Here is a 12,920-nt window from a genome sequence, read left to right as displayed (position 1 = left end):
AGAGATTCAAACAAGCACCAACATTCAGGACTGGCGGTGGATTCCTGGCCCACAAAACATCGCTGATGTAATCACCAGAGGTGCCAGCCCTCAAGACCTTGATCAGTATTCAGAGTGGCAAAATGGACCGAAGTTCCTGGTATTGCCTGTGAGTGAGTGGCCAATAAAATCAGCTAAAGAACTGGCTGCCACTGCCAGAGAGAACATCAACAAGTTACAGAAGAAAGCTTTTGTTGCAGCACTATCAAGGGCCAAAGTAGAGAACCAAGAACCGGAACCAACAAGCCCAAAGAGACCACCTGCAGGGTCAGCTATTCAGAACCTTGTTGATGTCAAGCGGTTCAGCATTCTAACTCAAGTGATCAAGACAGTTGCATGGATTTGGAGAGCAGCGAAGAGGTTTCTTGGCAAGAACAAAGCTCTAAACAATCCAAAGTGGGAGGCCATCTCTTTGACAGGAGTCATTACAGTAAGAGAACGAGAAAATGCTCTAAAAGACATTTTTTGTGCTGCGCAATTGGGCACAACTTTCCCAAGCACCACAACAGATCGACTGGTAGCCTATAAAGACCAAGATTCTGGGCTGATGGTTTGTGGTGGCAGAGTGCAGAGCTTTGAAGAGGATAAAGTTGCTGTTCCCATCCTACCCGTTGATGCCTGGGTGTCCATGCTGCTAGCTCGGGAGACTCACAGGGAGAGTCATGACGGAGTGGCTGGGACCTTGCTTAAAATGAGAAGAAAGGCTTGGGTCATAAAAGGAAGGAGAATTGCTCAAAAAGTCGTTGATCACTGCATAATCTGCAAGAAAGCAAAAGCAAAGAAATGTCAACAAGTAATGAGTGATCTGCCGCCTGAAAGAACTGAACCTGCTGCTCCTTTTGAGTTTACAACAGTAGACCTCTTTGGACCCTACCACGTACACGATGACGTCAAGAAGAGGGTAAAACTCAAAGTCTGGGGAGTTGTCTTCTGCTGTATGGCCAGCAGAGCCATCCACACAGAGTTAGTCAACACCTTATCAAGTGAAGGGTTTCTGATGGCTTATCAAAGATTCACAGCAATCCGTGGGCACCCCAAGAAGATCTGGTCAGATCCAGGCACTAATTTTATTGGCGCAAAACCAGTCTTAGAGGAACTATATAGGTTTTTGGACAACCTGGACAGAGCAGCTTTGGAGGAGAACGCAGCTAAAAATGGAACAGAGTGGATGTGGAAAATCCATCCTGCTGATTCTCCACACAGAAATGGCGCTGCGGAAGCTGCTGTGCGTGTTGTGAAGAGAGCGCTCCAAAATTTTGGAAAAGAATCGTCACTCAGTTATAGTGAGTTTCAGACAGCTCTTTACATAGCAGCCAACCTGTCAAATGAACGTCCAATCGACGCCAGGATACAAAGCCGGGAAGACTGCGTTCAGTACATCACACCAAATACTCTTCTGCTTGGCCGAGCATCTCAGTGCGGAGACATCAAGACTTTTGACTTTTCCAGCTACCCCTACAAAAGACTTAGAGCAATGCAGTCGGAGGTGAACAAGTTTTGGAAGAGCTGGAGCCAACTCGCTGGTCCTAACTTGTTTATAAGGAGCAAGTGGCACACCACTCAGAGAAATGTCACTGCCGGAGACATTGTCTGGTTAAGTGACCAAAATGCACTGAGGGGGCAATTCAAGCTGGGCAGAGTCGTCAGCTCCAATCCAGACCGCAAAGGCATCGTGAGAGACGTTAATGTAAGGATCTTTCCAAGCTACTCCATTCCTCTGACAAAAGCTTTGAAAGGAAGGGCAAGGCATTCCACTCAGGGGAAGGAGAGGATCCAAGCCACGATAGTTCACAGGGATGTTAGGCGGCTGGTTGTCTTACTTCCAGTAGAAGAACAAGACAAAAATGCATCAGGTGACTAAGTTCAAACCCCCATTCAAAGTTTGACTTTAAAGCGTCGATCTCCCAAGTGGTTCCATTGGAAGATCGAGTGGGAGGTGTCAAGTCAAACTGAAATGCAAGAAACTTGCGAGCAGAGAAATGCTACAATTGAAATCACGAGACAGTGATTAAAGTGGGCGGAACCCCAGCCTGCCGAGTTCTGCCTGGGGGTCAAAAGGGCACAGAGCACCAGAAGCCAGTGAAGGAGAGACAAGAAATTTGCGAGCAGTGAATCCAGCAGTAAATCAAAAAGACTGTCCGAAAAGACTGCCGCGAGAGCCAGAAAAGGCAAGCAGGACTGATTTTTCTACAGACCCGATTGGCAGCCGGTAAGGACTGAACTCTAAATGGACTGAGTCGAAGACTGCAGCCCCAGAGACTCTGTTTAACCATTTAAAAGCTGAGAAACTTGTCTGGCTAACGTGTTGATATTGGTGGTGTTTGTTAACCAAGATGACAGGGTGATGATAATGTTTGTTGCCTATGTAAAGTGCATATGTTAAGGGCTAATGTAAGCTAATGTCTAATACTTATATGCTATGTGTGGTGTTAGTTTAAATAATTGCACTTTAAAAAATATGATAAAATGTTTTAAAAAACAGTAAAGATTCATATGACACCAGCTAAAAAATTGGTAACAGTAGTGGGCATTATTTGTATTTTTCATTTAATGAAATGTGAAAATAATTTAAAAAACAAAATGGCTGCTATGAGTTGGAATGTTAAATACATGTAATTTTCTGTTATTTATATTTGGTTACAGTAATGTGTATATTTTTTGCCTTTGTGTCTAAAGGTTTTTCACCTGTTAAAGACCAAAACTGATAAAGACCTAAACTGATAAAAACAAATCTGCCAAAATAAAAGAAGGAGAAAATAAAAGGTGGAAAAGAAGTGTTTGGTCTGAGTGAATCCAGTTCATCATTTCGGGGTAGATAAATCAAATCCCTTTCAAGCGGGGAAACTGCAAAAACATTAGAAGACTTGACAGTGACTCTCTGTACAGATCACAACGTATTTCCTTCATTGCTAATTAGTTTTTCTACAAACCAATTGTGGTGAAATAAATTGACAGCTGTATGCTATTTCTTGTCTTTAAAATGCTGTTACTATCAATATGTCCACTTTGAAGTATGGAATTAAAGAATTGTCAGACTTCTCATTTAGTAAATATGATATTATTTAAATTTATTTCATTTAATCTGCTTTAGGAAAAAAATCTATAACATATATTATAGGAAGACATACCGCTGTTCGAAATCTTCTGTTGTCATTAATAACCATCCAATTATTAATACTTCACTCATGGTGATCAATACCGTCAGGATAGAGCTGCAGGCCACAACTCCCTCCCAATTGTTCAAAAGTAGCATTCTGCAACATGGGATTTATTCCTGCCATGAAAATGTGATTATCTTAGTAACTCACAATTCCAGGAACAAAAATGCTGAAAATATGAATGCTGAAGCAAAAATGGACAAATACATTGTTTTCTAATAAGTGTGGCACCCCATTACAATATATATCAATATTTGCATTTAGTGCTATTTCCCAAATGTAAAATGATTTTTTTTGTATTTTCTTCATGGAAAGAACCCTCTCCTCTTTCATTTTTAGTCTTTCATTTTCAAACTATTGTGCAGGTATGGTTTTAGATATGTCAATAGTTCTCGAGTCCCATATGACCATTCCTCACACATGCTTATTACATTTGACAAATCTATAATAGCAATCTAAATGAGCCATTTTGGGGGCACACGGCTCAAGAGTTTCCCTGGCTTCTATGATAAGTGTGACGGGATAATAATAAGAAGCAAGTAATCTATCGGCTATTTGGAGGGATTGTCATGCATTCACTACTGACATTATTTAATTTGCACAATGGAATTGTCACACAGAAACCTGCCTGTCCATAATATATGCAACACTACACAGGCAGTGCATTTGCCATCTAAGCTATTATTACAACTAGTTACAATTCAGGATTTAACCAGATAAATTTACTGTGCAATTGGTATGCATAAACTAAACTGTGATAGTGAGCAACTCTCTGAATAAAAATTCTTTAACCATTGAGCTGGAAACAATGAGTCTGATTGTATGCTCAGCTGACAGTGTTCATCACTGACTGGAAGAAAGGTACCAACATGGTTCTCTGTGGGATGAGCCTTCTCTTTTGTGTGACCTGTTCCTGTCAACCATCAATTCAAAAGGGGTCCTGCTATGCAGCAATGACGATGCTGTCAAACTAACCTGAACAGCCCGTGTTGAAAAACAGACACCCGGTAAACCAAGAAGTGAAAATAAACAATTTACAGCTCATAAATAAAATAATTTTTATTGAGCCCTGCACAAAAAAATAGATTTTCATTGCAAGTATATATATATATAGTTAAATATCATAAACAAACTGATTTATAATTTTAAGGTCCATTATATAGTGAAATATTTATTGGAAAGAATTAGAATGCACATATGTAAATTCATTACCCTTTCGAGAGTTTGGCAAATGGTAATTATGGTTTAGCCTGTTATTAATAACAATTAAACCGCAAACAAAAATAGGGACACGATCAGGATTTTTTATAGCAAGATTGAATAAATACCTGAATTTTTTATCAATGCACTAAAAACGATTAGTTAAAAATATACACCTTTAGGAGAAGCAAAGAATCACGTGCAGCAATATCCAGATATCTACATAAGTTATATATTTGCATTCTCCAGAAGGTTAATGTCAATTTCATGGAGTAAAGATGTCAAATGCTGATAATTTGTCATCATTACAGCTATGAAACATGGACATTGAGTTATCACTATCTCATTTAAATCTCTGCAATTGCTCGGAAAATAATATTATCTCAGAGAAAAACTAGAAATCAATTGGAAGGAAAAATCAAACAACAGAAGAAACAACTTGCATTGCTGCACTGTTGGTAAACCAGCAAAACAGAACATTGGAATACAAGCAATTATTTATACTTTTGGAAAACGATGTTGAAATTATATGGTGTATATTCATGAAGCATTCCTTTACCTCAATACCGTTAATTGCCTCAAAAAATAAAAATTGATGAAAAGAAAACCTTGACGCAGAAATTCAGACATAAATTCAATTTAATTCTCCACCAAATTGAAACCAACACCCCAAAGCAATCTTCATATTAGCTTTAATCATCTTGTTGAGACTCGTTGTCTGTAACACATTTTCACCTAGCCCACAGCTAACAATGGCCAGTTTCCTTTATCATCGTTACTCATGTAGTGCATCTGGACTTTCAAAAAGCCTTTGATAAGGTCCCACACAGGAGATTAGTGGGCAGAATTAGAGCATATGGTATTGGGGATAAGGTATTGACATGGATAGAATATTGGTTGGCAGACAGGAAACAAAGAGGAGGAATTAACAGGTTCCTTTCAGAATGGCAGGTAGTGACTAGTGGGGTGCCGCAAGGCTCAGTGCTGAGACGGCAGCTATTTAGATATATATTAATGATTTAGATGAAGGAATTAAAAATAACGTTAGCAAATTTGCAGATGACACAAAGCTGGGTGGCAGTGTGAACTGTGAGGGGAATGCTATGAGGATGAGGGTGACTTGGACAGGTTCACGAGGTTAATTCCCGGGATGGCGGGACTGTCTTATGGAATGACTGGGCTTGTATTCGCTGGAATTTAGAAGGATGAGAGGGCTTCTTATAGAAACATATCAAATTATTAAGGGATTGGACACGCTAGATGCAGTTAACATGTTCCTGATGTTGGGGGAGTCCAGAACCTGGAATAAGTGGTAGGACATTTAGAACGGAGATGAGGAAAATGTTTTTTGTCCAGAGAGTTGGGAATTTGTGGAATTCTCTGCCTCAGAAGGCATTGGAAGCCAGTTCACTGGATGCATTCAAAAGAGAGGTATATAGAACTCTTAGGGCTAGCGGAATCAAGGGATATGGGAAGAAGGCAGGAACGCAGTACTGATGGTGGATGATCAACCATGATCACATTGAATGGCGGTGCTGGCTCGAAGGGCCGAATGGCCTACTTCTGCACCTATTTTCTATGTATCTATGTACTTTCTTTCATATCGGTCATTCATCTATATTACTAAAAGTCTGAACTTGACCACTTCCTGTTGTTCTGTATATTGATTTTAGAAAAAACACTGCTACTTACGGTTGTGATTTTTGGCCATCTAACTCAGAGTCCCCCTCCGCTGGGCAGGACAAGAGGATTTTTCCCATCGATGAAAAATAAATAGTTTAACACCAGATAATTTGAAAAAAATGCTAGTAATGATGTGCAACCAGGCAACTTTTGTCATTTAATGTAGTATACTTTTATATTATAATTTTTAACCATATTGGAAATACGGAAAAAAGCGGTGGAAATACTAGCCTTTTTATGCCTTTTATTTGTCAATAAAAGCCTTTTTCGTGCCTTTATTGTAATTTTATTATGCCTTTTTGCCTGCCTATTTCAGTTTTTTAGTGCCTAAACATCCTGGCTCTAGTAATTATTTTAAATTTCATATCATGTTTCTTTCAATTCCATTATTCCTCTAGCTTGTTTGCCTCACCTCCACATAATCAACCGTGTGTGTATATTGCATAAAATAATCAACACTGAAAGAGAAATATGCTGGGGAACACGTAGATTTTATTCTAATTGCCGCTGATATCTCTGGGAATTTCCTGGTTTCAATATTAAAATCCTAAATTAACAGAATCATACTGAATAATCATACTAACAGAAGATACAGTCCAAAGACTGCACCGCCTGAGCTACTAACATCTGTCTGAGCATGCACGGATTTCAACTTGGCATGTTCACCGGAGCAGAAATGGATGGTTTGTAACGCACCTCTGTTCTACACACTGCCACCATGAGGTCTTGTGCTCAGTACAGATGCACCTTAATGATAATGACAATAGGGCTTAATTTTAGAAAAAACACTGCTACTTACGGCTGTGATTTTTGGCCATCGAACTCAGAGTCCCCCTCCGCTGCGCAGGACAAGAGGATTTTTCCCATCGATGAAAAATAAATAGTTTAACACCAGATAATTTGAAAAAAATGCTAGTAATTATGTGCAACCAGGCAACTTTTGTCATTTAATGTAGTATACCTTTGCATTATAATTTTAAACCATATTGGAAATACGGAAAAAAGTGGTGGAAATACTAGCCTTTTTATGCCTTTTTTTTTGTCAATAAAAGCCTTTTTCGTGCCTTTATTGTAATTTTATTATGCCTTTTTGCCTGCCTATTTCAGAGTTTTTTAGTGCCTAAACATCCTGGCTCTAGTAATTATTTTAAATTTCATATCATGTTTCTTTCAATTCCATTATTCCTCTAGCTTGTTTGCCTCACCTCCACATAATGAACTGTGTGTGTATATTGCATAAAATAATCAACACTGAAAGAGAAATATGCTGGGGAACACGTAGATTTTATTCTAATTGCCGCTGATATCTCTGGGAATTTCCTGGTTTCAATATTAAAATCCTAAATTAACAGAATCATACTGTATAATCATACTAACAGAAGATACAGTCCAAAGACTGCACCCCCTGAGCTACTAACATCTGTCTGAGCGTGCACGGATTTCAACTTGGCATGTTCACCGGAGCAGAAATGGATGGTTTGTAACGCACCTCTGTTCTACACACTGCCACCATGAGGTCTTGTGCTCAGTACAGATGCACCTTAATGATAATGACAATGGGGCTTAACAATCTAATTGTGTGAAAAGGGTGGGAAAGGTTACTGAGTTAAGATCTTCAAGGGATGATGTGTCATCTGATAATTAACGTCTATATGATGATTAAAGGACTTGGTCTGGGAGGTGGACAGATGTTGCCTGTCCAGCGGTCGGCTCATAAAAGGTGGCATGTTCCCGATGTTGGGGGAGTCCAGAACCAGGGGCCACAGTTTAAGAATAAGGGGTAAGCCATTTAGAACGGAGACGAGGAAACACTTTTTCTCACAGAGAGTTGTGAGCCTGTGGAATTCCCTGCCTCAGAGGGCGGTGGAGGCCGGTTCTCTGGATACTTTCAAGAGAGAGCTAGATAGGGCTCTTAAAGATAGCGGAGTCAGGGGATATGGGGAGAAGGCAGGAACGGGGTACTGATTGGGGATGATCAGCCATGATCACATTGAATGGCGGTGCTGGCTCGAAGGACCAAATGACCTACTCCTGCACCTATTGTCTATTGTCACCTTCTTAATTGTGAGATAAGCCATTCAGAAACAATGTCAGGAAGCATATTTTTTCACATGGTTCAATGAAATGTGTAAATTGTTGTGGAAATGGATTCATTCAAAATTTGTAAAGTGAGATTGATAGATTTGTGTTAGTCTAGAGATATGAATGATTTGGAACTCAGAAGTGTTTGCCTACAGGTAGACGTATAAACGGTGCTAGGTATGGCAGCTAGATATTACAGGGGAAAGGAAATTAACTGAAAATGCTGTAACATTTGAACAGCTGCGCATCTTGGATGTCGGCCGGTTTGGGCCATGTCCTAAAAAAGACTGCCGGCCGGTTCTTTCGGTCTTAGAGCTGGAGGTGTTTCCCGCAGACATTCTAGTGCTGGTTGAGGCATACGGGTGCTGGCGTCGAAACGACAACTGTCTGCTTGCTGTTGGATCGCGAATTAGCCCCACAGTCTTCGACTCGTCGTCCAGGTCCTTCACCTGCCTGGACAGGTCTTCTCCAAACAGTAAATTGGGCGGCTGCACATTACTGGACTTGCACAACCCCTCAAACTTGGGGTTGAGAACAGGACGAATGGCATTCTTGCGACAGCAATTAATTTCAAAGTGTGCATTGCACAACAATGCCATTGCGTCCCGTTGAGCCTCAGATAAATCTGACCTGGCGAATGTTGTCAACCCCGTTGCCGGTAGATTCAGGATACGCTGTAGTTTGACCTCTTGGGTCTTGATGTCACCACCAATGTAGCTCCAGATGGAGCTGTTCACCGCCGGTACCTTGAGGGAGGCGCATTTGCTGGGCGCGTGGTACCTCATGGCTGACTCCATCATCACCTGCTCTTGAAGCTGGTGGGAAGCGAGGTAATTTATGCTGGCCGCCAACTCCTCGTCCAACGGCTCCCCAACCAGCGACGGCATTGCGAACTTGGAGACCATGGTTTGCACCTCCGCTTCTCGCGGGTCCCGTATCGAACGTTCCCCCCGCATCTCAGTGCAATGCGAGTCAGCCCAGGACTGGTGGTCTACGCTCCCATCCTCGGATAGGGAGACATAATGCAGCTCTGCACCAGGCGCTGCTGCGGGCCCCCGAGACCCGCTCTGATAAGACTCCCGACCGAGGAGCATATCATGTTGGAGCATCTTCTCCATAAGATGCTCCACTCTGGAAAGGCGTCAGATAACGCTCCCCGCTGGAGGAGGCGAACCCTCCCGGCCAGACTCATCCAAGTCAACCGGCCTGTTGGACTTGCACTTGGCTTTCCCGACCCGCGGGGTAGCCACAGTGCTCTCCATGGGCACCGAGCCCCAAGGTGCTGGCTGTACAGTCAGCGACCGCGATGGTGAAATGGACTGCCGCCCGCTGACTGCACTCCCGGTCTTCCGAAGCAGTTCTCCCTGCAGCCCGTCGAGACTTCACCCTCGCCTTATCCAAACTGGTCCGTTCTTGAAGCTGCAACAAGAACGGAAGCCAAAACAACCGCAAACTAAGTTCAAGAACCTAGTGGCGGCGCGGCTCTGGCTGCAGCGGCTCTCCGGCAGTCCTGTTTGTTTTGTGTTTTGTGTTTTTTTGGGTTGTTTATTTTCGTTTTGGTTAGTCTAGTTTTGGTTTTTAGTTTCTGTTTTTGGGGGGGGGGGGGGGGGTTGAAACGGGGCTTGCTGTCTCTCCCTGCGGGGGAATGCGACTTTTATGTCGTATTCCCCTTCTCTGCCTCCGTCTGCGCTGAGGCCTAATGGCGGAGCTGGCGACCTCGAGGCTCAGGAGGCAGAGCCCGCCAGTACTCGCACTGAGCTCGCTCCCGTGAGGACGGCCCGGCTCGGGGCTGGAACAGGGCTTCCGTGAGGGGCTGTGACGCTACCGTGAGGACGGCCGGCCCGAGGAAGGAACGGTGCTCCCGTCGGAGTGGCCGAGCTCGGGGAGGTACGGCGTTCCCAGCCCGAGGGAGAAGCGGCGCCCGGTCGGGGCGGCCCAGCCCGAGGGAGGAGCGGCGCCCGGTCGGGGCGGCCCAGCCCGAGGGAGGAGCGGCGCCCAGTCGGGGCGGCCCAGCCCGAGGGAGGAGCGGCGCCCGGTCGGGGCGGCCCAGCCCGAGGCTGAGACGGTAACGGCACTCACGTGAGGGCGATCCGGCTCGGGGCTGGAACGATGCTCCGGTGGCTTGCATGGTGGTCTGGCGGCGGTGACCTGAGTCCGGGGTTCGGCCGCGGGCCAGCGGCTGCGTCAGCAGGACTGGTGAGCGGCAGCTTCGACCACCCCGGGCCGCGGTGTTGAGCCGCGGGACAGTCGTAACATCGCCCGGGGGGTATCGCCTCAGCGCAGAAGGAGAAGAGGAGGGAAGAGACTGGAGACCTAAGACTTTTGCCTCCATCACAGTGAGGAGATGTTGGGTGGACTCACTGTGGTGGATGTTAATATGTGTTTATTGTTGTTTTTTATTGTATTGTATGTATGACTGCTTCAATTTCGTTCAGACTTCGGTCTGAATGACAATAAAAGGCTATCTAATCTAATCTAATCTATCTAAGAATTTACCTGCAGGTCTTTTAAAACTTACCGCTGGTGGAGCGATGCGCCAACCAGCCAGTCAGAGCGCCATGCGTTTGACGTAATGATGCGCTGACGGGCTCTTCACGTAGTCACTCACGTGACTCCGAAGTAAATTTGTCATATATACCAAAAGGGAAAAATGAAATCCTTACTTGCATCATTACAGGTCTGTAAACACAGTACTCAATAGATAACTTAATAAAACAAAAGTTCAATAAACAATATTAGTGCGAAACTAAACCTAGTACAAAGGCCGCAGTCCCTAGTGCAATTAAGACAGTTTGTAATTCGTAGTTTATCTGGTGTTTGTCGTGTTCAATAGCCTGATTGTTGCTGGAAAGAAGCTGTTCTTGAACCCGGAGGTCATGGTTTTCAGATACCTTGACCTTCTTCCCAATTGGCAGAAGTAAAATGAGAGTGTGGCCAGGGAGGTGAGGGTCTTTGATAATGCTGGTTGCCTTCAGAGGCAATACTTTCTATATATCACTTTGATGGTGGGTGTGATGGGGAGGGGGGAGAGGGGGGGGGGGGGGGGGAAGGGTCAGTACCCATGATGGACAGAACATTGTCCATCTCTATATAACTAAAAGTCTTCGTCTTGTTTGTGCCCACAATGTGTCAATCTGGTTTTCCTATCTTCTGCCAAACGCTAGGCCACAGTCTTCCCATTTTCACACACCCTAATCAGTTTTCCCGTCATGGTGATAAACATCTTCCCGTCGCATACCCACCTATAAATCAGAAGTTATTAACCTTTTAAATTTTTAAAAACAGCTCCAAAAACTCAACCATTTCGGAAAAGAAATCCGAGTGACGTCACAATGCACTTGCAAGGCAGGACGGGACACTCCGGGAGGGAGGGGCACCCCAATGCTCACAGTGAACGAGGAGGGGCCGCCCTGTATCTGGTGGGGAGGATGGTGCCGCGGGCCGAGCCCGGGGATTGGGCCTGGGCTGGAGCCGAGCCTGGTGCTGGGCCTGGAGTGAGGGCCGAGCCCGGGGCTTGGAATGGGGATGGGGCCGTGACCGGGGCCGAGAAAGAAGCCGCCACTGGAACCAAGGACCAGCCTTGGGGCCAGAGACGAGCCTGGAGATGGTCAGGGCCTGGACTGGAGCCCAGGCGGCGGCCGAGCTGACAGCTGGAGTCTACAGCCAGGGCCGAGTACAAGAACCAGGCCGAGTTCCAGGCCCTTGCACTGCTCTACGACCTGGGTAGGTGCTGGGTCAGGGAATGGGAGGGGAGGAGGATGAGGGAAATTAGGAGGTACACCCCTCCCTCCCTCTCTGCCCCTATCCCTCTCTACCCCCCTCCTCCTCCCTCTCTACCCCTCCTCCTCCCTCTCTACCGCCCCATCCCTCCCTAGGGATTGAAGAGGGAGGGTGACGAGGAGGTGGAGGGAGTGCTGGGGGATGAGGAGAAACGAGCCGTGCCTGCACAGTTGGGGACTATGCGTGAGTGGTGGAATATTGTGTTGGGGAACGGCTTGCGTTGGGGGAACGGGTGAGTGGTGGAATCTTGCGTTGGGGGAGTCTGTATTTGGTCTCGTCAATTTAATATTTTCCTTCGTTCCTAGGCATTTGAGTGGCCAAACCAGGCCATGATGCAACCAGTCAATATGCTGCAAGGATTAAACAGCTAAAATGGTGCTATCAGCTAAATTAACAGCACTACATGTCAAACCTTAGCTAGGAAAACAATTTGGATATTTTGGAAGGATGCTTGGGCTAACTCAGAAGGGCCAGTAAATCATCTGCCACCTGCAATGTTACCAAGATAATCTTTTTCCTTTTTAGATATTCAAGATTTATCAATTCCAAACTTGGTTACTACATCCTTCTCTCTCCCACCTGACTCATCTGCCAATCGGGCCCTCTTTTCCTGGAATCCCTCTATCACATGCCAGGTCTTGCCTCTCCCCTTCTCATCATCCTTGAACCAGCTATCTCCTCGCACTTTAACAGTCTGAAGAAGAGTCCGAACCCAAAAAGCCATCTGTCCAATTCCCCTGAGATACTGCCTGAGATCTTGAGTTCCTCCAGCGGTTTCCTTTTTTTTGGCTCAAGATTCCATAATCTACATTCTTTTATGTTTCCATTTTATGGCATTGATAACAGCCTCAATTTCAAAGTGAACAGTTTGAATGCAGGCCTCCATTTAGGGAATCCCACATTCAATTCAGTTTGCGTATTGGACACACATTTTGCACCTCCAGTCATGATTCAGGGGTCTATGTTGCAATGAAGAAA

The sequence above is a fragment of the Amblyraja radiata genome, chromosome 6 (genome assembly GCF_010909765.2).
Source record: "Amblyraja radiata isolate CabotCenter1 chromosome 6, sAmbRad1.1.pri, whole genome shotgun sequence".
In the NCBI taxonomy this organism is placed as follows: domain Eukaryota; kingdom Metazoa; phylum Chordata; class Chondrichthyes; order Rajiformes; family Rajidae; genus Amblyraja; species Amblyraja radiata.
The sequence above is the reverse complement of the archived record's forward strand: the minus strand, read 5'-3'. Positions refer to the sequence as shown.